Here is a 26,949-nt window from a genome sequence, read left to right as displayed (position 1 = left end):
ATATGCTTTAACATGCTCCCATTGGAAAACACATTTTTGTTAAAAAAAACTAAAATTTAGGATCTAATCCAATTTGAAACATAATATCTCTTCCATTTAACTAGAATTCACAAAAAAATAAAAGGCATTTATTATATTTATTGTTTTGAGGCTTTTGCGATCAGTGCTTTGTGTGTTGTTTTCTTCCGGAGTTTTCGCATCCATGATTTGTTTGTATCGACATTTCGAACCTTCCACCGTCGCTCATCATCAGGATAGATCAGTAATTGTGTAGGACAGATCTCCTTGAGTTTTAATAAATATAGATGAGAGATGCACAGAGAATGGAAGCCGACTCTTTTTTTATAGAAATACCTAATTATGTAATTGAACTAATTAATTTTTAACTTTATGTTTATATAGTTTGAGTAAATAATTTTATTTATTTATTTATTTTTAAAAATGTTTAATTATGTAATAGAATTGTTCAATTTTTATATGTTCAAATAGTTTAATTTATTAATTAATTGATATTAATTAATTTATTTATTTGTTTATTTATCAATATTAGTTTCATAATAGAATTGATTAATTTTTAATTTTATGTTTATATAGTCTAATTAATTAATTTATTTCATTTATTAATTTATTTATTTTTAGAATTGAATTAGAAATATTTAATTATGTAATTCAATTGTTTAATTTTTAATTTTATGTTTATATAGTTTGATTAATTACTCGATTAATTAATTAATTAATTAGTTTTATTTCTTTCTTTCTTTTTAGAAGTGTTTAATTATGTAATAGAATTGTTTAATTTTTAATTATATGTTCAAATAGTTTAATTAACTAATTAATATTTATTTTCCAATATTAGTATCATAATTGAATTATTATATATATATGTATTAAGAATTGTTTAATTGTTTAGTTTTATGTTAACAATGAGATTTTAATTTATTTTAATTTAATTTAATTTCTATATATTGTTTATTTATTTATGATTAATTGTATTATGTTTGTTACATCCTGTTTCTTAGTTTGAATTTAATAGTAATTTAATGTTTAGTACTAGTTTAATTCTAATGTTTGTTTCCATAATTTTAATGTTAATGAATATTAATGTTAATATTGTTAATCTAAGATTTATAGATTATAGTTTTAAGATGTAAATTAATGATTATAATTTTTAAGAGATGGGCGATTAGGTAGGTGAGAAGAGTTTCAACAGGGGAGAGGGTTAGGTTAGGTTAGAAGGGGATGTTTTAAGACATTATAGTAGGAATCCAGTTGTCGCTTATTTTCCATCCTTCGTCTCGATTGAGGTTGTTAGGGTTTTTACCTATTTCTATGGCTTCTCTCAGTTTTCTATGGTGATAATGATCAATTTTGGCTACTACTTTGGAGTTTTCAATGCAGATGTGATGATTGGTTTTACTAGAATGTTCCGCCAGAGCTGAGGTTTTTGAGCGGTTGTGTTTTATATTGGCGGCATGTTCCTGAATTCTAGTATGGATAGATCGACTAGTTTCTCCAATGTATGTTTTTCCGCAGGAGCATGGAACCATGTAAACTCCTTTGTGGCATTTAGGATCAACAGGATCTTTGACTGATTTTAGGCATCTACTAATGGTGTTCATGGGTTTTAATGTGGTTCTAATTTTGTTCTTTCTTAATATGTGAGAAATTTTATCTGTTGTGCCTAATATGTAAGGGAGGTGTACCTTGCCTAGATGATCATCTAGAGGTTGTTTGTTTTTAGGCTTTTCGGCCTTCTTGAAGGCTCTGATCACTTGGTGTTTTTTGTATTCATTTTCTGTGAATACCTTCATAAGATGGTTCTTTTCATCTTCAAAGTGATTTTTATCTGAAATACAGACGCCCCTGGTTGCTAAAGTGTTGAGAACTCCAGTTTTTTGGGATGGATGGAGGTGAGAGTTGGCATGTAGGTAATGTTGTGTATGGGTTTTCTTACGATATACCTAGTGTGGTATGGTTCCATCTTTGTTTCTTTTGATTAAGATGTCAAGAAAAGGAAGGCTGTCGTTCTCCTCTATTTCCATGGTAAATTGGATGGAATTGGATAGACTATTTAGGTGTTGTAGGAAATGCTTTAATTTTTCTTTTCCATGAGGCCAAATGATGAAGGTGTCATCGACGAAACTTTTCCAAAGTTTGGGTTTTAATGGGGCAGATTCAATGGCCTTATTTTCAAAATCCTCCATAAAGAGATTAGCAATGATAGGAGATAGAGGGGATCCCATGGATACACTACACGTTTGTTCATAAATTTCATCCTTAAAAATGAAGAAGGTAGATTTGAGACATACTTCAACTAATTTGGCTGTGTCAGAATTTACGATTTTCTGGACTACTTCCATAGCCTCATCTATGGGAATGTTGGTATAGAGAGATTTAACATCAAAACTTACTAATATGTCCTCGGTATCTAGGTTTAGATCTTTGATCTCATTGATAAAATGGGTGGAGTCTTTGACGAAGGAATTGGTGTTTCCTACTAGAGGTTTTAACTTCCTAGCTAGGTATTTTGCTAACTGATAAGTTGGACCTCCTATGGTATTAACAATGGGTCTTATGGGGACGCCTTCTTTGTGTATTTTTGGGGCTCCATAGATTCTAGGGGTGTATGGGTTGTTTTCTAATAGGTTCTTAATGTTGTGTTCTTTACTTGATTTTATCAAATTGTGTACGTTTTTGGATATCTTTTTTAGGGGATTCTTATTTAATTTAGTGTAACACCCACTATTAGTGAGGTGGTCTATCATTTTTTCGTTGTAATCTGTAGTGTTCATTATGACAGTAGCCCCACCTTTGTCAGCTTTTAGGACTACTATATCAGGATCTTGGTTTAAGTTTTTGAGGGCTAAATGTTCAAGTTTGGAAATGTTACTTTTGGGCGGGTGGGATTTTCTCAGAATGATGGAGCAGTCTTGTCTGATATTTTCTTTGATTTTGTCCGGTAAGTCCCTGATTCCATACTCTATGTGCAAAGAATGTCTTGTTTTGGGATTGTCCGAGGGGAAATGGCAAAATTTAATCCTTTTTGAAGGAGGTATAGGTGTTTTGGTCAATTTTCTTATTTGATAGGTTTACTACATGTCTGTTTTTGGAGGTGGGTGGATTGTTTTCCATGGATATTTTTGAGCCGCATCTTTTATTTTCTGGCATTTGTTCCTTAGTGATAGTTGTCAGCTTAACAACCTCTCTTACTTTTAATGAATCAACTAGGATGTCTTTGGGAACGTACCTGGGTTCTTGTGTTGTTGCTGCGCTGTTGAGGCCTATATGTTCCTGCGTGTTACCATGGAAATTAACACCTGAAACTTCAGAGCCAGCTGCGTTGTATGCTGTATAACCTGTTGGTACCATGCTTTTTTGCCTAGGTTCCCATCCTTTAGCGTTGTTGAGGCTCTCCTCATTTCCATATGCTGCGCTATTGAGGCTTATATGTTCCTCAATGTTACCATCGATAACACCTAAAACTCCTATTGGTACCACACTTTTTTGCCTCGGTTCCCATCCTTTAGCGTTGTTGAGGCTCTCCTCGTCTCTATATGCTGTGCTGTTGAGGCCTATATGTTCCTGCGTGTTACCCTCGATAACACCTAAAACTCCTGTTGGTACCATGCTTTTTTGCCTGGGTTCGCATCCTTTAGCGTTGTTGAGGCTCTCCTCGTTTCCATATGCTACGCTATTGAGGCCTATATGTTCCTACGTGTTACCATCAATAACACCTAAAACTCCTGTTGGTACCACACTTTTTTGCCTGGGTTCCCATCCTTTAGCATTATTGAGGCTCTCCTCATTTCCATATGCTACGCTGTTGAGGCCTATATGTTCCTGCATGTTACCATCGATAACACCTGAAACTCCTGTTGGTACCATGCTTTTTTGCCTGGATTCCCATCCTTTAGCGTTGTTGAGGCTCTCCTCGTTTCCATATGTTGCGTTGTTGAGGCCTATATGTCCCTACGTGTTACCATCGATAACACCTAAAACTCCTATTGGTACCATGCTTTTTTGCCTCGTTCCCATCCTTTAGCGCTGTTGAGGCTCTCCTCGTTTCCATATGCTGTGCTGCTGAGGCCTATATGTTCCTGCCTGTTACCATCGATATCACCTAAAACTCCTGTTGGTACCATGCTTTTTTGGCTGGGTTCACATCCTTTAGCACTGTTGAGGCTCTCCTTGTTTCCATATGCTGCGCTGTTGAGGCCTATATGCTCCTGCGTGTTACCATCGATAACACCAAAAACTCCTATTGGTACCACGCTTTTTTGCCTAGGTTCCCATCCTCTAGTGCTGTTGAGGCTCTCCTCATTTCCATATGCTGCGCTGTTGAGGCCTATATGTTCCTACATGTTACCATCGATAACACCTAAAACTCCTGTTCGTACCACACTCTTTTGTTTGGGTTCCCATCCTTTAGCACTGTTGAGGCTCTCCTCATTTCCATATGCTGCGCTGTTGAGGCTCTCCTCGTTTCCATATGCTGCGCTGTTGAGGCCTATATGTTCCTACGTGTTACCATCGATAGCACCTAAAACTCCTGTTGGTACCACGCTTTTTTGCCTGGGTTCCCATCCTTTAGCATTTTTGAGGCTCTCCTCGTTTCCATATGTTGCGTTGTTGAAGGATGGGAACCCAAGCGAAAAAGCGTGGTACCAACAGGTTATACAGAAAACAACGTCTCTGAAGCAAACAAAAACATGCAGGCACCTACAGCAAACATCCACAATGAAGATTACAACAAGGATGAAAGGAAAAATAGCGTGAGTCCGATGGTTAATAATGACTGTTTGGAATTTGGAAACGAGGAGAGCCTCAACAGTGCTGAAGGATGGGAACCCAGACGAAAAAGCGTGGTACCAACAGGTTATACAGCAAACAACGTCTCTGAAGCAAACAAAAACATGCAGGCACCTATAGCAAACATCCACAATGAAGATTACAACAAGGATGAAAGGAAAAATAGCGTGAGTCTGACGGTTAATAGCGACTGTTTGGAATTTGGAAACGAGGAGAGCCTCAACAACGCTGAAGGATGGGAAACCAGGTAAAAAAGCATGGTACCAATAGGTTATACAGCAAACAACATCTCTGAAGTAAACAAAAACATGCAAGCACCTACAACAAACATCCACAATGAAGATTACAACAAGGATGAAAGGAAAAACAACGTGAGTCCGACGGTTAATAGCGATGGTTTGGAATTTGGAAACGAGGAGAGCCGCAACAGCGCTGAAGGATGGGAACCCAGGCGAAAAAGTGTGGTACCAACAGGTTATACAACAAACAACGTCTCTGAAGTTTTAGGTGTTATCAATGGTAACACGAAGGAGCATATAGGCCTCAACAACACAGCATATGGAAATGAGGAGAGCCTCAACAATGCTAAAGGATGGGAACCCAAGAAAAAAAGTGTGGTACCAACAGGTTATACAGCATACAACGCAGCTAGATCTGAAGTTTTAGGTGTTATCCATGGTAACACGCAGGAACATATAGGCCTCAACAGCGCAGCAACAACACAAGAACCTAGGTACGTTCCAAAAGACATCCTAGTTGATTCATTAACAGTAAGAGAGGCTGCTAAGCTGACAACTATCATTAAGGAACAAATGCCAGAAAATAAAAGATGCGGCTCAGAAATATCCATGGAAAACAATCCACCAACCTCCAAAAACAGACACGTAGTAAACCTATCAAACAAGAAAATTTACCAAAACACCCTAGACCTCCTTCAAAAAGGATTAAATTTTGCCATTTCCCCTCGAACAATCCCCAAAGAAGACATTGTTTGCAACATAGAGTATGGAATCAGGGACTTACCGGACAACATCAAAGAAAATATCAGACAAGACTGCTCCATCATTCTGAGAAAATCCCACCAGCCCAAAGGTAACATTTCCAAACTTGAACATTTAGTCCTCAAAAACTTAAACCAAGATCCTGTTATAGTAGTCCTAAAAGCTGACCAAGGTGGGGCTACTGTCATAATGAATACTACGGATTACAACAAAAAAATGATAGACCACCTCACTAATAGTGGGTGTTACACTAAATTAAAAAAGAATCCCCTAAAAAAGATATCCAAAAATGTACAGAATTTGATAAAATCAAGTAAAGAACACAACATTATGAACCTATTAGAAAACAACCCATACACCCCTAGAATCTATGGAGCCCCAAAAATACACAAAGAAGGCGTCCCCATAAGACCCATTGTTAATACCATAGGAGGTCCAACTTATCAGTTGGCAAAATACCTAGCTAGGAAGTTAAAACCTCTAGTAGGAAACACCAGTTCCTTTGTCAAAGACTCCACCCATTTCATCAATGAGATCAAGGATCTAAACCTAGATGCCAAGGACATATTAGTAAGTTTTGATGTTAAATCTCTCTATACCAACATTCCCATAGATGAGGCCATGGAAGTAGTCCAGAAAATCGTAAACTCTGACACAGCCAGATTAATTGAAGTATGTCTCAAATCTACCTTCTTCAGTTTTAAGGATGAAATTTATGAACAAACGTGCGGTGTAGCCATGGGATCCCCTCTATCTCCTATCATTGCTAATCTCTTTATGGAGGATTTTGAAAATAAGGCCATTGAATCTGCCCCATTAAAACCCAAACTTTGGAAAAGGTTCGTCGATGACACCTTCATCATTTGGCCTCATGGAAAAGAAAAATTAAAGGATTTCCTACAACACCTAAATAGTCTATCCAATTCCATCCAATTTACCATGGAAATAGAGGAGAACGACAACCTTCCTTTTCTTGACATCTTAATCAAAAGAAACAAAGATGGAACCATATCACACTAGGTATATCGTAAGAAAACCCATACAGAACATTACCTACATGCCAACTCTCACCACCATCCATCCCAAAAAACAGGTGTTCTCAACACTTTAGCAACCAGGGCCGTCCGTATTTCAGATAAAAATCACTTTGAAGATGAAAAGAACCATCTTATGAATGTATTCACAGAAAATGGATACAAAAAACACCAAGTGATCAAAGCCTTCAAGAAGGCTGAAAATCCTAAAAACAAACAACCTCTAGATGATCATCTAGGCAAGGTACACCTCCCTTACATATTAGGCACAACAGATAAAATTTCTCACATATTAAGAAAGAACAAAATTAGAACCACATTCAAACCCATGAACACCATTAGCAGATGCCTAAAATCGGTCAAAGATCCTGTTGATCCTAAATGCCACAAAGGAGTTTACATGGTTCCATGTTCTTGCAGAAAAACATACATTGGAGAAACTGGTTGATCTATCCATACTAGAATTCAGGAACATGCTGCCGATATAAAACACAACCACTCAAAAACCTCAGCTCTGGCAGAACATTCTAGTAAAACCAATCATCACATCTGCATTGAAAACTCCAAAGTAGTAGCCAAAATTGATCATTATCACCATAGAAAACTGAGAGAAACCATAAAAATAGGTAAAAACCCTAACAACTTCAATCGAGACAAAGGATGGAAAATAAGTGACAACTGGATTCCTACTATAATGTCCTAAAACATCCCCTTCTAACCTAACCTAACCCTCTCCCCTGCTGAAACTCTTCTCACCTACCTAATCACCCATATCTTAAAAATTATAATCATTAATTTACATCTTAAAACTATAATCTATAAATCTTAGATTAACAATATTAACATTAATATTCATTAACATTAAAATTATGGAAACAAACATTAGAATTAAACTAGTACTAAACATTAAATTACTATTAAATTCAAACTAAGAAACAGGGTGTAACAAACATAATACAATTAATCATAAATAAATAAACAATATATAGAAATTAAATTAAATAAAAATAAATTAAAATCTCATTGTTAACATAAAACTAAACCATTAAACAATTCTTAATATACACATATATATAATAATTCAATTATGATACTAATATTGGAAAATAAATATTAATTAATTAATTAAACTATTTGAACATATAATTAAAAAATAAACAATTCTATTACATAATTAAACACTTCTAAAAAGAAAGAAATAAATAAAACTAATTAATTAATTAATTAATTAATTAATTGAGTAATTAATCAAACTATATAAACATAAAATTAAAAATTAAAGAATTGAATTACATAATTAAATATTTCTAACTCGATTCTAAAAATAAATAAATTAATAAATGAAATAAATTAATTAATTAAACTATATAAACATAAAATTAAAAATTAATCAATTCTATTATGATACTAATATTGATAAATAAACAAATTAATTAATTAATTAATATTAATTAATTAATAAATCAAATTATTTGAACATATAAAAACTAAACAATTCTATTACATAATTAAACATTTTTAAAATTAAATAAATAAATAGAATTAATTAATTAATTAATTAATCAAACTATATAAACATAAAGTTAAAAATTAATCACTTCAATTACATAATTAGGTATTTTTATATAAAAAAAAAAAGAGTTGGCTTCCATTCTGTGCATCTCTCATCCCTATTTATTAAAACTCAAGGAGATCTGTCCTACATAATCACTGATCTATCCTAATAATCACTGATCTATCCTAATGATGAGCCACGGTGGAAAGCTCGAAACGTCGATACAAACAAATCACGGATGCAAAAACTCCAGAAGAAAACAACACACAAGGCATTTATTATAGTTTTACCCAACAACCAAGATAAAAAAAAACCCTTCAACCAAAATCACATATTTTTTACATATAATTAAAAACAATATAGCAACCATAACATGACAAATATGAAACATATAACCTCTCATCGAATTTTCACTTGAAATATAAACTAAATTTGAAATTCCAAGCCTAATGTAAAACTTCATATATATATATACCCTTGAACATACTTCATGAAGAAAGACATGAAGTTCGTTGCACCAAGATTCATCATAAAATCTCCCATACATTCCTAAGGTAGACCTTGAGTAGTTTTTTGCGGCTATTGTATCTTTTATGGACATGTTTTCCATTCTATTTAAATTCTCCAATACTATTCAACAACCATGCACTCTTATTTTTTTGGAAGTGTTTTAAAATCTAAATAACTTTTCGGCAATCTTTCTGATGCTTCACATTTCATCAATGTAGCGACTTTTAGTGAAAGCAATACTCCCTCTTCTACTATTGATAGTTCTTTTAATTCTTGAATTAGTATAACCCAACCAATGAAAATATTTCCAACAAAGGAAATGACCCCCTCCTGCCAAATTCTTTGGGAATTGTCTTAATCTTGTCACAGTCTAACATATCGAGTTGCTTTGGGTTCTTTAATTCATCCGAGTGAGGGACCTCCTCTAAATTAATACAATATGTAAGCCTCAGATGGGTCAGACACCGAAATTGGCCAAAGTTACTCCCAATTTCAACCACATTAGGGCAGCATAAATAGAATCTTCTCAACCTTACCATATTGGTGATGTCAGGGGGTAAACCTGTCATCGCTGTGAGGGTCAATTCAAGTGTCTCTACATGAGCAAGATTACCGAAGGTCCCGTCACTAATTGCTTGTCCTTTATTCCTTAAATATAAGGCTTTGAGTTGCGTTAATTTACCCACATCATTAATGGAAGCCACTCTTTTGCACCCATGTTTTGCACGATCTTCAGTCCACATAACGTGGGAGCAGAAGAAGTACTGCAAGGACGCAAGGCGAAATATACCATAAGGCAGACATAGCAAATTTGAACACGCCTCTAGCGATAAATATCTGAGAGAGATCAACTTGTGAATGTCATATGGTAATTCTCAGATTTTAGTTGCAGTAAGATTGAGGATTTGGAGATTTACCAGATTTGTGAGAGATGGAGGCAGCGCGGTAATGGGCACCTCTGTTAAGTTCAGGAGTACCAGCTGTTTCATACGGCCAACACTATCTGGTAATGATGAAAGTAATGTGAAACTCAAATCTAGAACCGTAAGAGAGCTCATACCGCCCACCAGTGTTCCTGGAAGACCTGTAATATTATTGTTTCCAACCATCAATGAGCAAATTTCATTAGAGGTCAGTGATTCGGGAAGCGAAGTCAAACTGTTGTGGTTCAACAAAATCCGGGTGCATCCTGAACATTCAGTTTCAGCTAACGTTGCCAAACCTCGACTGGTGCCACAGTAGAATTTTTCTTCTTGCTCGGCAATCTGTATTGCCAAATCACATATGACATCGTGCATCCTGAACACGGCCACGTTCCCAAGTTCCTTCAATAAGCTGGCCCAGCTCATCAAAGGAACCGAGTCAAGATGTTGGCAGATCTCTGAACTCATCTTCATGACACTTTTACTTGTTTTATACCGAGAGACAACGTCGCAGCTGGGTATTGTGCACTTTTGCGCCATTGTTGTTGCTTGTCGGAGAAGGCCGTCCAACTTTCTTTGCCATTCATTAACAGCTGGTGCCTTATTACGAATTCCTTTCTTCCAATTTAATTGGAGGCGATACTGCTGGATCTGGCTTACAATAGGCTCGATTCTCCGTACCTGCTCGCTAAGAGAGTTCAGCTCTTTCTGGCAGTAGCGCGCAATATTAATCTGATCTAGAATATAGTGGACTGAGATGTCTATGCCAACACCAATAAAGCCAGGGATGAAGCCAGGATCAGGCATGATATCACTATTATGCAATCCCCGGAGCGCTATAACACGACATAAATTCACTAACACAGACCAAACGACCGAATATGTATTTTGAAAAATCTCAAAATGGGAATTTCTGTGGCAATCATTCAACTCCGACAATAACACCCACAAAACAGAGCCTCGAGCGAGAAAACCACGGAATGCAATGGTGCAACTAAAACCCAACCAGGCAGATAGTCAGTAAGGAGACCCTGTATAAATTCTATCTATTCAGCACAAAGATATGGAGTAGTAAACAATTGCATATTTATAGTGGTGGTGCCTGCTGCCATTTGCGTCATTTGACGAATCGCAGACTCTAAAAATTTAATTAAAAGGATACTGTTTTGATATACCTTATTTCAATTCGTTGATGTTTCCGTTGTTCGTAGCATACGACGTAAAGGCAACCTGCCACTCACAATACGTGCATTTACCTCATTATTGATGCAAGTTTTCGAATGCTCTACCAAAGTGTTCTCATTTCTTTAATTGAAAAATATTTGTTCATAAATTTTAACTTTAAGATGGTATATTTTAAAATTATATTAATTTTAAGGTAATGGGAGATATATTTTGTAATAATTATTTAATTTTAAATTCCTACATTATAATTTTAATTTAATATTTTACAACATAATATTTTATTTTATTTTAATAAATTTTAAAATATGAATTTTATATATATTCAATCTTACATTATATTTATTTAACATTCATCTAACAAAGGCATTATTAGTCCCTGCTATCTGGCAAGGGACTATAGGAATCGAAAAGATGGTATTTAACATTAATTTCACCTGCTTACCATTACAAATGACAAACGACTCTTAGGAATAACCAAACTTTTTAAGAAAAATTAATTTGATAGTCTTATTTAGCCTCTTCTCGAGGCGGGAGGGGCTAAAACATAGGTTATATTCTTTTTTCCGTCGGCATTTGGAATTTTTGCGTAGCAGAGTAAACTAATGCGTAGCAGAGTAAACTAATGCGTAGCATTAGTTTAAAACATTAAGTGTTATACTGAATTAAATTAAACCTATAGCAACTGAATTGAATTAACCCTAAGCTCATAAGCTTCACGGCAAGGTCGGCAAGGTCAGAGACTTGGCATGTCCATCTGCGAAGGCTTCTGTCTAGTGCGCCTGTCGCCTGCCACGTACCACCGCTTCAATCTAGGTGCCATTCCATAAACTGGAACAGTTGTCCCTTTCGCCAGATTGCATAAGAGAGTTTTCCATAAGCCAAAGTCCTTGAGTCTTCGGAGTCCCTGAGTCTTCTGCATAATAATGGAGTCCAGTCCCTTGCTAATACTCTGATGAAGCGCTCCACCGTTTGGTTGTAATGCTGTGGGCTGTTGGAGCAATTGAGGCCACCAGCACGTCTACTGACCTGCATTATGAAAGCATACATATCGAAAGTTAAACAGGTAAACCACCTATCGCTTAACTGATTGATATAGAGACTTGAAGATGAAAGCATTTTGAAACAACAAATTGCTGCCGCAATTCTTCTACTGTTGTGCAAAGAGCCCTGTCACAGAGATCAATATCAAGAATTAATGGATTCTGAATATTTATTCCCATCCAACAATCTCAAGTAATTGATTAATTTGGTATAAACCTAAAAAATGCTACATAGAATTCAATTTTCAGAAACTATTGGCCTGAGGCCTGCAAATCAGCTTAAAGAAACATGCAGCTATGATAAATTGCTCTTACTCTGCACATCTTGTTACAACACTATTTGCTGTAGCAGAAAGCTCCATCTTTTCATGTGTTGCAGTTTCCTTAATTCTCTGAGCAGAATGCTGCATGCTATTATTATTTTTCTCTGCCAGTCATGGCAGCCTCCCTCTCTATAACAGGCGATGGACAGCAGCCTTCCCAATGTTCAGCCACATGTCTCTTGCATGCACATCGACGCGCTGAGAAACACATATTTTAATGGAACGTTGAGCTTCAAAGATTGAAGCATTTATCTGGGAAAGGGTTAATAAAAGCATAGATATATCTATTTCATGTTTTTCAGCTTAAAAAAGCTTGTCACAGATTGTAAAGGCTTGCCTACTTAACAAATTTCACTCAATAAATTTCTTGTTCCAAATTTTCGAAAAGAAAAGTCTTTCATCTATAACGCACAAACATAACTTGATTACAATTCTTACCTTCAAGCAAAATTATCTCGCCAACTCGTCCGATACTTCACAAAAATCGAGGCTATAAATTTCACCGCAAATGCAAATTATGCTGTGATAACTTCAGGATTTTTGAGAGCATCAAAGCTTGATATGTAAAGAAATATTAATGTACTTTTTGTTTTCTGCAATTTTACAACAGGATTAAAAATGCACAGAAACCTGCCCGAATGTTCACTTCTAAATCCCTCTCTACAGATGGCCTTGAAGCAGCCCCGACATGTATGGTATGGCACACTGGCAAACGCCAATGCAGGTCCTAAAAACGCCAGAAGCAGCAGAGAATTCATGATTCTAAATTCCATTATAATCAAATGCTTCGGCATCATTGCAGTGTTGAAGAATATCTCCTCTCCTTCTTACGATGAACACCAACAGTGAGAGCTATCAAGTTTGGAACTGTACTCCAAGTTCCCGAAGCCGAAACTCCAACGAAACGCTTTGAGCTTCCAACCGGCTCTGCGGTCAATGGATTTATCTCACTGAATCTGGCATTATCTCGGCTTTATCTTCGTAGGTCTGTAGCAAGCACTATAACAGACTCATTCTTAGCTCATTCTGCAACTAAACAAGCCACTAGCTTTAAAAGTCGACATAACATTTCCATAGGGTGCACCTGTTCAACATGCAAGCCCATGCAAGCCATTGTGCCAATCGGCTCGTCGCGTTTAGGAGAGGAACAATGGAGTGGCATAGCAGAAATAGCATGTATGCAAGACACGTATATCATGCATGTTAATCTTGAACATTACTTCTCCATTTGAAAAAAGGGATTTATTTAGTGTTGTATATAATTTTGTTTTTTTTTTTTCATTATTGTTATAGCAATGTTATGTGGGTGTACACGAATATATAGCAAGTCTAGTATTGCCATGTGGGTCCGTTGTTTCATTACCGGAGCTGATATGTTGGTAGTTTCGAAACTTTATTGTTTGCGAGTTATGTTTGTCATGATCTCACGCTTCCAAACTTCAAACCGTTTCCATTTTGGCCATTAATCTCAGGGCCATGTGCACGTTGTTCGTTTTGATTGATAAGATTATGAGGAACATAAGCTCTAGCTTTATTACTCCCACGTGCAAGCACTTTTGACTTGTTCAAAATATGTTGCAGCATGAAAAAGATACTCATGGTTGAGATCTGGCCGTACATTGCACCGATCCCTCAAGGCCGTTCCCAGCTTTTCCCTCCAGATAGGTGGTGGATTCGGCCTTGAACATCCATGCTGTTCTCTAAAACAATAACAACTTCAAGTTGGGATCTCTCTCGCTTCTGTCTGAGAAGCCGCCAGAGAAGCTAGCTAAGCCCGAAAAGCAAGAGAAGAAGTATAGTATCCGAGTAGCCAAGCCCAGCTATGACTGGCATCGACACGTGGATCGACTAGCAGCTATTATTGAGTGCATCGACTCTTGGATCGACTGCTGGGCATGAACTACTGGGCACGAACTAGAGCTTCTTCCTGCACTGACCAGAGTTATAGCTGCACTAAGTAGAGCTTGTATCACTGACAAGAGCTTCTAGCGATGACTGAGCTTGTAGAATGATACCGGCAATGAGAAAAAGACTATTTCAATGTAAATAACATTGACTTACCCATCTATGTTTTTATGATCATCGACTGTTTTAATGTAAAGAACATTGGAACCAGTTCCAGTGGCAAATCTAATTAGTTGGTGTCATTAAATTGCACTGACTGTACTGTTTCTCAAAAATAGATTTCCAGCTCAATGCAGGGACTTGATGCTTAGCAGCCACCCTTGTTTATAATTCAATTTGAGGGGAGCAATATTGATCTTTTATATTGATTAATGTCAGGATAATGTCAATTGGTTCATTTCGAAGAGTTTAATTATTTTTAACTTTTACAGATAGAAATTTAAAATACGACATTTTCAACAATAAAATAAGGGTGATATTAAGTTTTAAAATATTTTTTTATAATGACCGGCCTAGGAATGACCCTTCTAATCTTTGCAACTTCAAATCACGCGCATGAGTAAATTGTAATAAAGTTTCATTGTAACTCAAACTTACTCGCAATGGTATCTTTTCCTGTTTCAACTAATAAAGTTGTGATGTGACTCATAATTTGTGAGGGGTAGAGAGTGGCAATGGAAGGACGAGGACGTTTTTGGACTTCAAACAATGAACACCGAATAGCAAAGAGTGAATGGTGGGTTAAATAATTCGTCGATTAAAATGCATTTTTGACATTTTAGAAAGCGAGTGATAAATTTGGAATAATTGAGTGGTGCAGCCCGTTTTCATTGGTTTATTCTTTTTAAATTCACCACAATTTCAAATCACACACATAAGTACTAAAAAGTTTGAGTCATATTTCAGTGGGAGAGAGCAATTCTAAAAGCCGTAGTCTAATGAGATTGTTTTTTTTTGCCAGAAATTTATAGAAATTCTGGCTATATTTTGAGAAAATCTCGCAAGGATTTTTGTAATTCCAAGTTACAGTTGTTAAATTTTAAAATTTTAGGTGCCCTAGAGATTTTGGATGGTGTTGAATCCTTTCTTCTTCTTCTTTTCACTACGAAAAAAGCTATATATATTATCATATTGGATCATATCCATAACATATACATCATCCATGCTTATCATCATAGGACCATCTCGGAGGACAATCCATGCATCCCCCATCAAAATAACCAAGATATACAATAAACATTATATGAACACATATGTCCAGTGAGCAGCATGGATCAGAATTAGAAGGGGATTGAGAGAAGTAAAACATCGAGCATTATAGTCAATGAACAAAGACGAGGTCTTCCCCATAACCACCCATATCTTTAAAATCCAATCGCCAACAAGTTGACTATGTGGCCAACAAAAACAAAAAAAAGATGTATAAAACTTTACAAAAAGGTAAACATAGAATTTACCTCGGGAATGGAAATTCCCCAACATTTAGAGCATTGCCATCCAAAATTATATCAATGTGCATATCTCCCAGATTTCCTTGAAGTCCTTTCTTTGAGAGTTCATCAGCAAGTTGATTGTGTTCTCTGCCTATGTGCTTGATGGAAGGTTTTCGGTGTTGTGTCCATTGATTATCAATTCTCCTTAGCCAGCCAAGGAGCGTTGGTTGATTGATATTTGCATAGCCATTTACATGATCCATGATAATCTAGGAATCCCCAAATATATGAATATCAGGAATATTGAGGAAACATGTGAACCATAATACACCCCATAAGGCCATTGTTTCTGCCCAGTATTAGTGCCACTTCACGCATTCCAGTGAATCCTGTACTGTAAATCTTTGGATATGGCAATCCAAAAGTCACAACCACAATAGTTTCTTTGCGTCGCACCATCGAAGAAACCAAACGGGTACTCCATTTGTGGATTAGGTCGCTTCTGGTGATGTTTGATGTTGTTGGTATCTTGTACAAGAAAAAATGAGTGATATGATATAATATTCTCATAAACCTATATGAAGTCTTCTATTGAATTCTCAAAATTATGTTTATTTTGCCATTTCCATATGGCCCAAAATAGTAGTGTGGGAATGATCTGCCATGAGATCTTCTGTTTGCTCCACCACTCCATACAATCTGCAATACTGTGAAAATGTTTATTAGGAAAGTTAAAGTGATGGGCCAGTTTGTCCCATACCTGGATTGTAAGGTGACATTGGAGAAACATATGACAGTTGCTTTCCTCATCCATTTTGCAGATAGAACATATATTGGGACCGTGTCGCTGTCGCTTTTGCAAGTTTTCCCAAGTGAGATTTTTGTTGTGATATACTAACCAGGAGAATAGGATGATTTTGATAGGAATATTAGTCTTCCAAAAAGCCTATAATATAGGATTCTCCACATACTATGCCTCCCTTCCACAGAGGGTGTAATATATATCAGCAACCATGATATTCCCCGCCTTCATCTTCCCCGTCCAAACAAGTTTGTCTCGTTGACCCTCCCTACATATACCCAATTCCTTCATGCCAGCACAAATCCAGTTCCAATCCATCGTCGATTTCCCATCGAGTCCCATCTCTTGAGAAATTTTCCATACAGGGGAAAGGTCCTTCCATGTGGATATAACTTGATTCCAGAAATATATACCACGCCCATTTAAACACCGAAGGAGTGCCTCTGATATGCTACACTCCATGCCAGCACCCATAATATGATCTGCACAAATGAGGATCCTATGACCCATCCCCCATAAACCAGGCAAGATAATGTAAGAATACTTTAGCAATCTTTTGGAAACTAAGCCATATAGTCGAGCTAGTCGGGGTGCCTATGCAATTCTTCTAGTACCAGTACAGAAAATCATGATCCTTTAAGTATTTATGTCTAAGCACCATATTCCATATACCGTAACCAAATAAACCGCCCATAAAGATTTAATCAGCAAAGAACATCCAAAGCGCCGAAGATTCATAATACCCCAGCCCCCAATCGCTTTGCACATGAAATGTGGGACATCTTAACCAAATGATATTTATTTTGTCTATTGCACCCCACCCAAATGAAATTGGCCATAATGTGATTAAGATTGTGAATAGTGTATTGGATAATGAAATAGGTGAGCCCAATGTACCCCCAACTGCGTAAGGGCAGCCTGTGTAAGGATAGTGCGACCTCCCAGAGACAGGCATCTAAATTCCCATCGAGAAATCCTTTTGTAGAAATGGTCTACAAGCCACTGCCAGTCAGCATTCCTGTAGCTACATGGTTTGATGTGGTATCCAAGATATTTCATACCAGATTTCATCGGCTCCGCCTCTATTCCAAATAGGCTTTTTATATAATCAATAACCTCCATATCACACATATCATGATAAACAATTGACTTATGTAGATTCATATGTAGGCCAGTGGCGTTAGAAAATTTTTTTAAAATATGAAAGAGAGTCAGCCATGTAAAACGATTTAACATACCCATGATAAGCACATCATCGACGAAGAAACTGTGTGATATTTTGATGTTTTCCCCAATGATCAATGCCTGGAACTGACCATCCTCCACTGCTTTTTTGATGTGCAAGCTCAATCCATCCATTGCTAGGATAAATAAGAGTGGAGAAAGAGAGCAGCCTTGTCTCAGTCCCCGACCAACCCTGAAGAAGTGTGTTGGATATCCATTGATGATCACCGCATAATTTACATTAGTAACACAAGCCATTATCCAGGCCACGCATCTGGGCTGCAGACCAATCTTATGCAAAACCAATCTGAGGTATCCCCAGTCCAGATAGTCGTAAGCCTTCTGTAAATCCACCTTCATAATGGTGGCATTTAGATGCTTTGTATGAATCAAATGCATACATTCTTGTGCTATAACAACACATCATGAATTTTTCAATCCTGAAGAAAGCCATATTGTTCAGGTGATATATAGCGTGACAATGTACACCTCATACAGCTGGCAATAGTTTTTGAAATGATCTTATATATAAGGTTGCATAGTGATATAGGCCTGTAATCAGAGAAACTTGTAGAAGGGCGTCGCTTCGGGATGAGAGTGATATGTGTGGAGTTTATATGCTGGTGGATGTTCCCCATGATCCTCGACTCCTCCACCATATCCAGGAGATCTCTTTTGAACATGTTGAAAAAATGTGTAAAAATTTCTACAGACCACTCGTCCAGTCCCAGACTCTTGTCACCCTTAAAGGATTTTAAAACCTCCAGTAGCTCATCTTTAGAGACTTCTTTAAACAATATTTCATTTGCATCAGCATCGAACATAGTGGGATAAAGATCTACTCCCCATAATTACTTCATATTCTGATGTTAATTGCCAGAATATGAAGTAATGAATACATGACAGTGAAGATGACAACATCAATATTAGAATATGATGGACAACCGAGTTTGTGTAAGTTAGTGTGAGTTTATGGGATAGACTCACTAGCATGTTGTATTATGAGTCACACATCTTAATTGTAAGCAAGTCTATGGTATTTTGTAGTGGTCCTTGAAAGGTTTGTAAGATTATGTACCTGAAGTTGCATTATTAGATTTATAAGGAATGTGTAACCCCATGAAGTTTATGGTAATCTTAAAACCACTTTGTAAGTGAAGGTTTGTGGTAAGCCAGAAACCACTTGTGAGAGTGTAGTGCAGGTTTGTGGTAAGCTAGAAACTAGTTGTGAGAGTGAAGTGGACATGGATTCCTATAGCATGGTTTAGGCTCAACTGACAAAACCCTAGGCATGGTTTAGGGTAAGCTAATACAACAAAAAGCATGGTTATGGGTAACCTGAGAAAACCCATGATGACGATGATGGAGGGGGATTTGTAGGTACAGGTACAGGTATGCATATAATGGTTGACTAAACCATGTACACAAAGAACATCCTAGTAGACTAGCGGTTGCAGCGATTGGTACCCATGTAGTTTGGTAGATGATTGTTCCTTTATATGGACGTAGAGATATTCTTTATCATGATTGTAAACACGAGGACCATATTTAGACTTTTTTGATTGAGATCAAGACAAATAGTTATTAAACGAGGGACTTGGAAAATATAATTCCTACTTATCTCTGGTGTACTCATCAATTCTAGAATGAGTTTGTTCCTAATATTTGGGTGTTTGTTGAGGTCTAGTTGGTTGAGAGATTTTCTCTAACAAGGTAGCCTCCTAGATTGGTATGTGGTTGAGATATTTACTCAACCACGAGATTATATGTCCAAGATAAACTAGCTATCTCGAAACATAACTTGATGTATTTATATTGTATTACTATTTCATGTAAATACAATTTTTTTTATGTGCATTTAGAAAATATTTGTAAAGAAAAACAATCATTCCACTCCAAAGAGAAAAAGAAAGCTAAATGAGTTATCACATTCAAAATAGACATTCCACTCCAGGAAGAAAGAAAAAATTCCACGTGACTATTTCTATTTGGATGAAGTCATCGTTTTGATTATTTATACATAAATATGATTTACGTAACTGTCTCCCTATTAAGAATCCAAAATATGAATGACAAATGGCTAGTTAGTGTAGTATATGAATGACAAATGGCTAGTTATAAATAGTGTAGTATATTTACATTTATTGGAGTTGGAAACTCAAAACTTCATTGTGAAGCATCATCTAACTGAATCCAAGAAGGCTAAGGACAAGTTTGATCTCATATGTTGTATTTGGTAAGAATCATGGTGGAAACAACAAATCGATTTCTTGCCCACACTGAGCCTCTTTCATGTGAACATTACTTGAATTTGGCTTTAAATTAGAGAATGAAGACCTTGAAATGTGGCATGACATTTTAAATATTGTCATATTATGGAATGGTTCATTTGAGATAGATATCTCTTCCCATCCAGACAATGAACACACTATTTCCATGAGCTTCATTCAAGCACACTACTTGATTGTGTTACTCCATTCCTGCAGTGAAGTGCACTTTCTCATATGATTAATCACCCTCTTTCGATTATCTTTCAAGTGACTTCCTCAGTTATTTTGGCTAATCGCCCTCTTTTGGTAATCTTTCAAGTGACTTCCTCATAGTCATTTCGGCATATTCTTTGCTTTGGTTTATTGGTGGTTTTTTTAAGTAATCTTATATCATTGAGTATAAATTATTGACTATAATAATATTTTTAAATTAATTAGTTCGATATGGAAAATTATATCGTACCTTAAAGATGAAGTTCTATGTATGTACTAAATTTATAATTAGTCACCATACTAGTTTCTTTGATACTTTTATGTATATAATAAATATATAGTTAGTTGAAAATTAGACTGGGGTATCTAATGAATTAAAATTAAAATTATATATATATATATATATATATATATATATATATAATTATGATAAACTTATTTTAATTGTTATATTTTTATTTTATAAAGATAACAAATGATTTCATATTAGCTTTCAAAAAATTAACGCTTATAACTTTCACTATTAATAACTATATTTCAATAAAGTTTGTTATCTAAAATAAAATTTAATTGAAACTAAATATTAATTTATAAATAAATAAATATTAATTTATAAATAAATAAAAGTTTGTAATTGCTAAATATTATATTATTTTTAACTAAGTAAAATATTACATGATTTTTAACTAAGTAAATTAGTTCATCAAATCTGTTGAGGATGAGCCTCATTAACAAAGGCGACCCACAATCAAACCTCATCGGGGTGGTTGTGCCTTGTGCTAGGGGAGTAGTCATGTTGAAAAATCGAGTCAGCTAAGGGCTTGTGTGGCCTAAGCTAGGTGTGATTCCTAGGTGACTTTAACAGCTTAGATACTCATGGTTTGCGGCTCCTCATCATAAACAATTTAACAAAAAAAACCTAAATAAATTAGTTCAATTTGTTTAAACTTATCATTTTAGGATGTAACAAACACCCTTATAAATTATAAATTATGACGTGAGACATTCTATACATATCAAAACTTATCAAGTAACTTTTAATATGTAACCAATATTTACTCTTAATTTTATGTTTCCTTTTATTTTAAAGCTATTCTTATTGTGTATTGCATAACTTTTAATTCATGTCTCTTAATTCATGTTTTTTAAAGTGATAATTATCACGTTTACAGTTATTACGCTTCAAAATAAATGAAAACAGTTCAATGTTAGGTTTTTCTTATATATGATAGGATCTTATCAATAAATTCAACAAGTTAACCAGTTGAACTTTTGATAATAATAAAAAATGGCAAGAAGACTAGTCCTCTTTAAGTAGGTTCTATATCATTTTCCCATATATTTATGCTTTACTCTGATGGCTCCCTCTCCATCTTTAACTCAATCAAGAGCTTGCAATGGTATTTCCTTTAGGGAGGAGAAACATTGAAAACAAATAGGCACTTGTAACTTGGGATAAGATGTGCGGACCTAAACTAAAAAGAGGACTGGGCTAAGATATCATGTTTCTATTGCTTGTTGGAGAAGGCCCTCCAACTTTGTAAACCATTCATTAAAAACTTGTGCCTTATTACGAATTCATTTCAGAGAAAATTTTAAGCATCGAAATTTATTTTAAAGTTTATAAATCTTGGTGAATCTCACTAGTGTCTAATATGAAAACTATAAAAAATTTGTTGATATCTTTATAAAAATATCCAATTTTCTAATTATTTTGTAGGTAGATTCCATATAAGTTTGGCAATTTTTATGGTAAAATAATTTTATCCTATAAAATTTGGGCGAAACATTTTTAGAATAAAATGAAATTGGCAAATCATGTTTTTGGAAAAATCATGGAAAATTAGCCCCTAAAATTTTTCATAATTCTTTTCTTCCAATTTAATTGGACGTGATACTGCTAGATCTAGTTTTTTTTTTTGTTTAAATGGAGGGCCTAGTCCCTTTAAAAGCTTTTATTAGGCCCAGAGTACAATATTTACATTATATACAATTTTCAATCACATCATTCACATTCTTACAGAGGCGAGATAGTACAAATATCTGTTGCGGAGCCGCGGAGCAAGCATCAACAACATATGACTGCAGGAGTAGCTGTAAACGTGCAGCGAGGGGAATAGAACTCGGGTGGGGAGGCGGCAAGCCATCCATCCCGACTGCAAGGGTATAAGCCCAGGTGCACTAGATCTAGCTTACAGTAAGCTAGATTCTCTAAACTTGCTCGCTAAGAGAGTTCAGATCTTTCTGGCAGCATCATGCAATATTAATCTAATTTGGAATATACTTGACTGAGATGTTGATGCCAACACCAATAGAGTCAGAGATGAAGCCCGGATCAGGGATGATATCACTATTATGCAATCCCCGTAGCACTATAACACCAAAAGAAAAACACTAACACAGGGAAGGCGACCGATATGTATTTTGGAAAATATGAAAATGGGAATTTCTTAGGCAATCACTCAACTCCAACAATAACACCCACAATACAACGCCTTAACCATGGAAATAAATTGTGCAACTAAAACCCAATAACGAACGCTTGTATAAGTTCTATCTCTTCTTCCATTAAGCACAATAATATGTGATAAATGATTGCATATTTATACTGGTGGTGCCTGCTAGCATCCACCATATTTTATACTTCATTTAAGTTATTTTAGGTTTTTGTGGTTCATAGCCATGTAACTACACCCTCGTTCTGAGGAGTCCCTCCGTATCCTTTTCGAAAAATGTTCTGATCAAAGTGTCTATATCACGTAGAAATAATAGGATTAGTATAAATAAGGCGTTGTCTACCTGGCTTATAATTTTGGGGAGACATATTTTCGGCTAGAATCCATTTAAATTTATTTTTTTAATGATGGAAATGGATTCAACACCATCAATAAATTTTTAGCCACTTAAATTCATGAAGTTTTAGAGTTGTAACAAAGATTTTCAAAAAATTTAGCCATACTTTTGTGAAAATCTTGCCAAATTTTCCATTATTTTCTAGGCTAAATTGTGGCCTGTTAGACTATTGTGATCAATAATAACTTTTATAAATATTATCTATGCAATTAATTTTGACTTTTTTTTTTTTTCAATTTTAAATTAATTATGGATGGTACAAATTTAATTTCCATAAATTATTATGAAAATCTTATTGATAATAGTCAAAAATCAAAGGTTGAGAATTATTTCAAAATTAGGTATGTTATTTATGTCTTTTTTAATTAAAGTGGGAGTTAATCTTCATGCTTACAATCTTCTATCTCATAAATGTCACAAATGGACATGTTTTTGAGACTTGAATCTGCTAAAATTAGCAAATGAATTATTCCCAAACCACTCGAGGTAAGGGTTTTTAACTGTTTAATTCATATAATACTTCGTTTTATAATTATTAATAAGAATAATTTAAAATAAAGTTATTGTTATGCCATTGCTTACGCAGTGACATCTACGATTAGTTCAGGGCTATTAGTTTGTTCGTACCATTGCAAATTTTCATTTTTCCATAGTGAACATTAGGATTTTTGGTGAAATTTTTTTATGACGTCAGTGCGCCGCCACATGGCTGGCTCCAGAATTTGAGGTTTGACGTCATCCTAGCATGCACGGTAAACGGGTGTCGATTCAATTTTATAATGGAGGTACAAGAAATGGCGATTTTCCAAGTGGTTTTTTCTTTTACTTCACCAGATGCAAGCAGTGAACTTTAATGTTGAAGCAATGGACTTTGTATGTGGAATGTTGAAGCAGTGAAATTTCAGGATGCAGGTTTGCTAACCTTCTCGATGACCATTTGATAGGTGAATGCGTGGAAATTGTTTTGTTGTTTAATTGCCATGGTGAATAATTTGGAGTTCTATTAATGGTTCACTGTTTCACAAAACTTTAAGGTTAGACTTTAGGATTTAGAGCATAAGAATTATTCAAGTAAGCGAGTTGTTAGATTCTAGCAACGGGAACCTAGTGACTTTTGGAGTTCTCCCTGCGAGTAAACTGTGGTTTATGGGTGATTTTATTTGTTAACGAAATTGTTAAATACATCGGGGGGTCGAGTTTTGATGGTTTGGGTGCAATAATGTAGGAATAAAGAAGTAGTAACTAAGAACGACTAGGTCGAAGGTCAGGACATCTCAGCGTTTACAAAAGTCTTGTGAGCAGGCGTCGACCCTGATTGCATGTGGTCTAGTTTTAAATTGTCTACCAAGAACTATTTCATGCTTTTCTATAGCTGTATTTTTTTTATTTTTTATTTTTTATTTTTATTTATTTTTTTTTGAATTTGTCTACTCCTATATTGATACAAAAATATTTTTACAAAGAGTCAGCGGCCTCGAGAAGTCTAGCCTAGAGTGGTGGCATACTCACATTACATAGCTGAACACTGACCAAAAAGACTTGCTGTTGACTGACCAGAAGAGCTTCTAGGACCAGGACCATGACATTGCATAGAAGCATAATACACCATTGTCAAAACCGTAGACTGACCAGAGGTAATTCAAGGACCAAATCAAATTGGCTGGGCCCATACAAATAAACAGGGAAGCACTTCCCAGTTCAAAACTGTAATTTGATCCATTACACAACTATAACCGTAACTTTGGGCAATAGAGAAACAAAAAACCAAAGAATGCAGAGCTGTTAAGCTTCATGAGTGGTGGAAGGCGACTCTTCAACGATACGACACCCATAATTGTAGGGATCATCATCCTCAGAGGGATGGCCCTCTTTGCCTCAAAAACTGCCACCAGTAGGGACACTCGAACCAGCTTGAGTTTGCACATCTTGGGTAGCAGTTCCACTAGGATCCTTATTCTTCTTATTCTGCTTGTTGTAAAGCTGAGAAGTGCCAGGAAAATCTTCCGCCCTCATCTCCATAGTCACTCCTGGAGTTGCGGCCACCAGACCAGTAATACCCTCGCGAAGCTCAATGGTGACTGAAGCTGTGAAGGAGTACTTATTGAGAGTACAGGGGAATTGAAAATGAGCAGTGTGAGAGTGAGAATTGTGAGAGCTCGTCGCTGAGTTATGCTGCCCTCGACCTCGTCCACGACTGCTCCTGGTAACTGGATAGCGATCAAAGCAGAAGCCCGAGGAGTAAGGCGAGGAGTTCGAGGGAGAGGAGGAGGGCTGACGGATAACTTGCCCATGGGAGCTTCCCCTCTTGCAGCCCATTCTTTGGCGTAATTTAGGCATGATGAAAAGAGCAAGAGGAGCTGAACAGGTAGCAGAACTGTGAAGGCAGGGGGAGACTGAAAGGAGCCTAGCTTCAGCATGCAGAGGAGCATTGAGAATGACAGAGGGCGAGTGACACTTGAAATTGCAGGAAGGACTTTGTAAAACATGAAATCCCGGCAGCGAATCAACCCCACATTCCCGAGCACAATGATTCCCTGGCTGGTCCGAGAGCAAGGCTCTGCGGCAACGAGGGAGCAATACACTCACAGAGGAGGAGCATTGAGGAATTGGAGGGGCGCCATGACAGAAGAACAAGGAGGCTAGTATGGAAGGACGAGCTGCATTAACGCAACATTGAAGGTGTTTGCAGAGAACATAAAGGCTGGAAACACGTGAGGCCAGATGGCGGTGGTGATAAGCCACGCGCCAACCCACCAAGCCACCCTTGTACAAAGCTCAGTACTACACACCCGCCTCCGGGAGCTTTTCTATACCTGTTACGGTGAAGTTTTCATAGAATTTACTTTGAGAGTTGCGAAGTCAGGAGTATAGGAATGTTTTCATTTTTAGAAGGCTTGTGAGAAAGGTGGAGGCTCTGACTCCATATCATGTTGTTTTATATGGTTGGGGTGTTGGAGTACTATTGACATAAACATGTGGCCTCGAAAGAAAATAAATCTGATTTAAGTCAACCACACGCATAGAGACAAGGATATGTTAATTATTAACTTTATAAAATTTGCGATGTCAGAAGTTGGTGCATGTTTCCATTTTCACAGACTCGTGGGCAAGGTCTCGATGTAGACTCAATATCATGGTCTTTTGAATATTCGGGGAGTCAAATCTCTATTGGAAAGAGTATCTAAGAGGCGATGGAAATAATATCAACCCGAGTCGGGCTCAATGCATATACACAACGTTTTAAGTTTCTAAAATTTGTGGTGTCATAAGTTGACCTATTTTTTCTTTTTGAAAAGGCCCTTATGCTATAAATATATGAATAAATAAATAAATGAGCTATGTTGGATTGTTTAATCTGCAGTTCAAAGCTTCATTTTTCGTATGCAAATTTTCTCATGGTTTTTATGTTCAATGCATTGTCATGGGACATATTTGGTATTATTAATTTGTTTTTCAAAACACTAAATTTATTGGAATAAAATTTATAATTTAACTATCGGGAAATTACAATCTCAGATAATTGCATACTAGGAAAACAATGGCATAAAATAATTGACGCCAAAATTGAGCTTTCAAGGATATTGGAGAATGTTTGAGACCAATGCTACCAGTATTCTGAGTTTCCAACGGTGGGATTTTCTAATGTATGTTCTTGCTAAATTTTATGCATAGATGAACTTGCTTGAGCTGCGGTGGTAAGAGTACATTAAAAAAAAATCATATCTAGAATAAGGGCATTGGTCTCCATTTCATTTTTTTTGGGTTTCTTTGGAGTTAGAGGAAGTTCGTAGTCAAGGTGGGCCTTGACTTCGTGGTCAAGAAGTCGGCATGCCTATGAAAAAGAATCATAAGGAAAAGGTCGACCTCTG

This window comes from Pinus tabuliformis, chromosome 6 (genome assembly GCF_031772625.1).
Source record: "Pinus tabuliformis cultivar Carrire ecotype Pingquan chromosome 6, CPIR1, whole genome shotgun sequence".
Classification (NCBI taxonomy): Eukaryota; Viridiplantae; Streptophyta; class Pinopsida; order Pinales; family Pinaceae; genus Pinus; species Pinus tabuliformis.
This window is presented reverse-complemented; position numbering follows the sequence as displayed.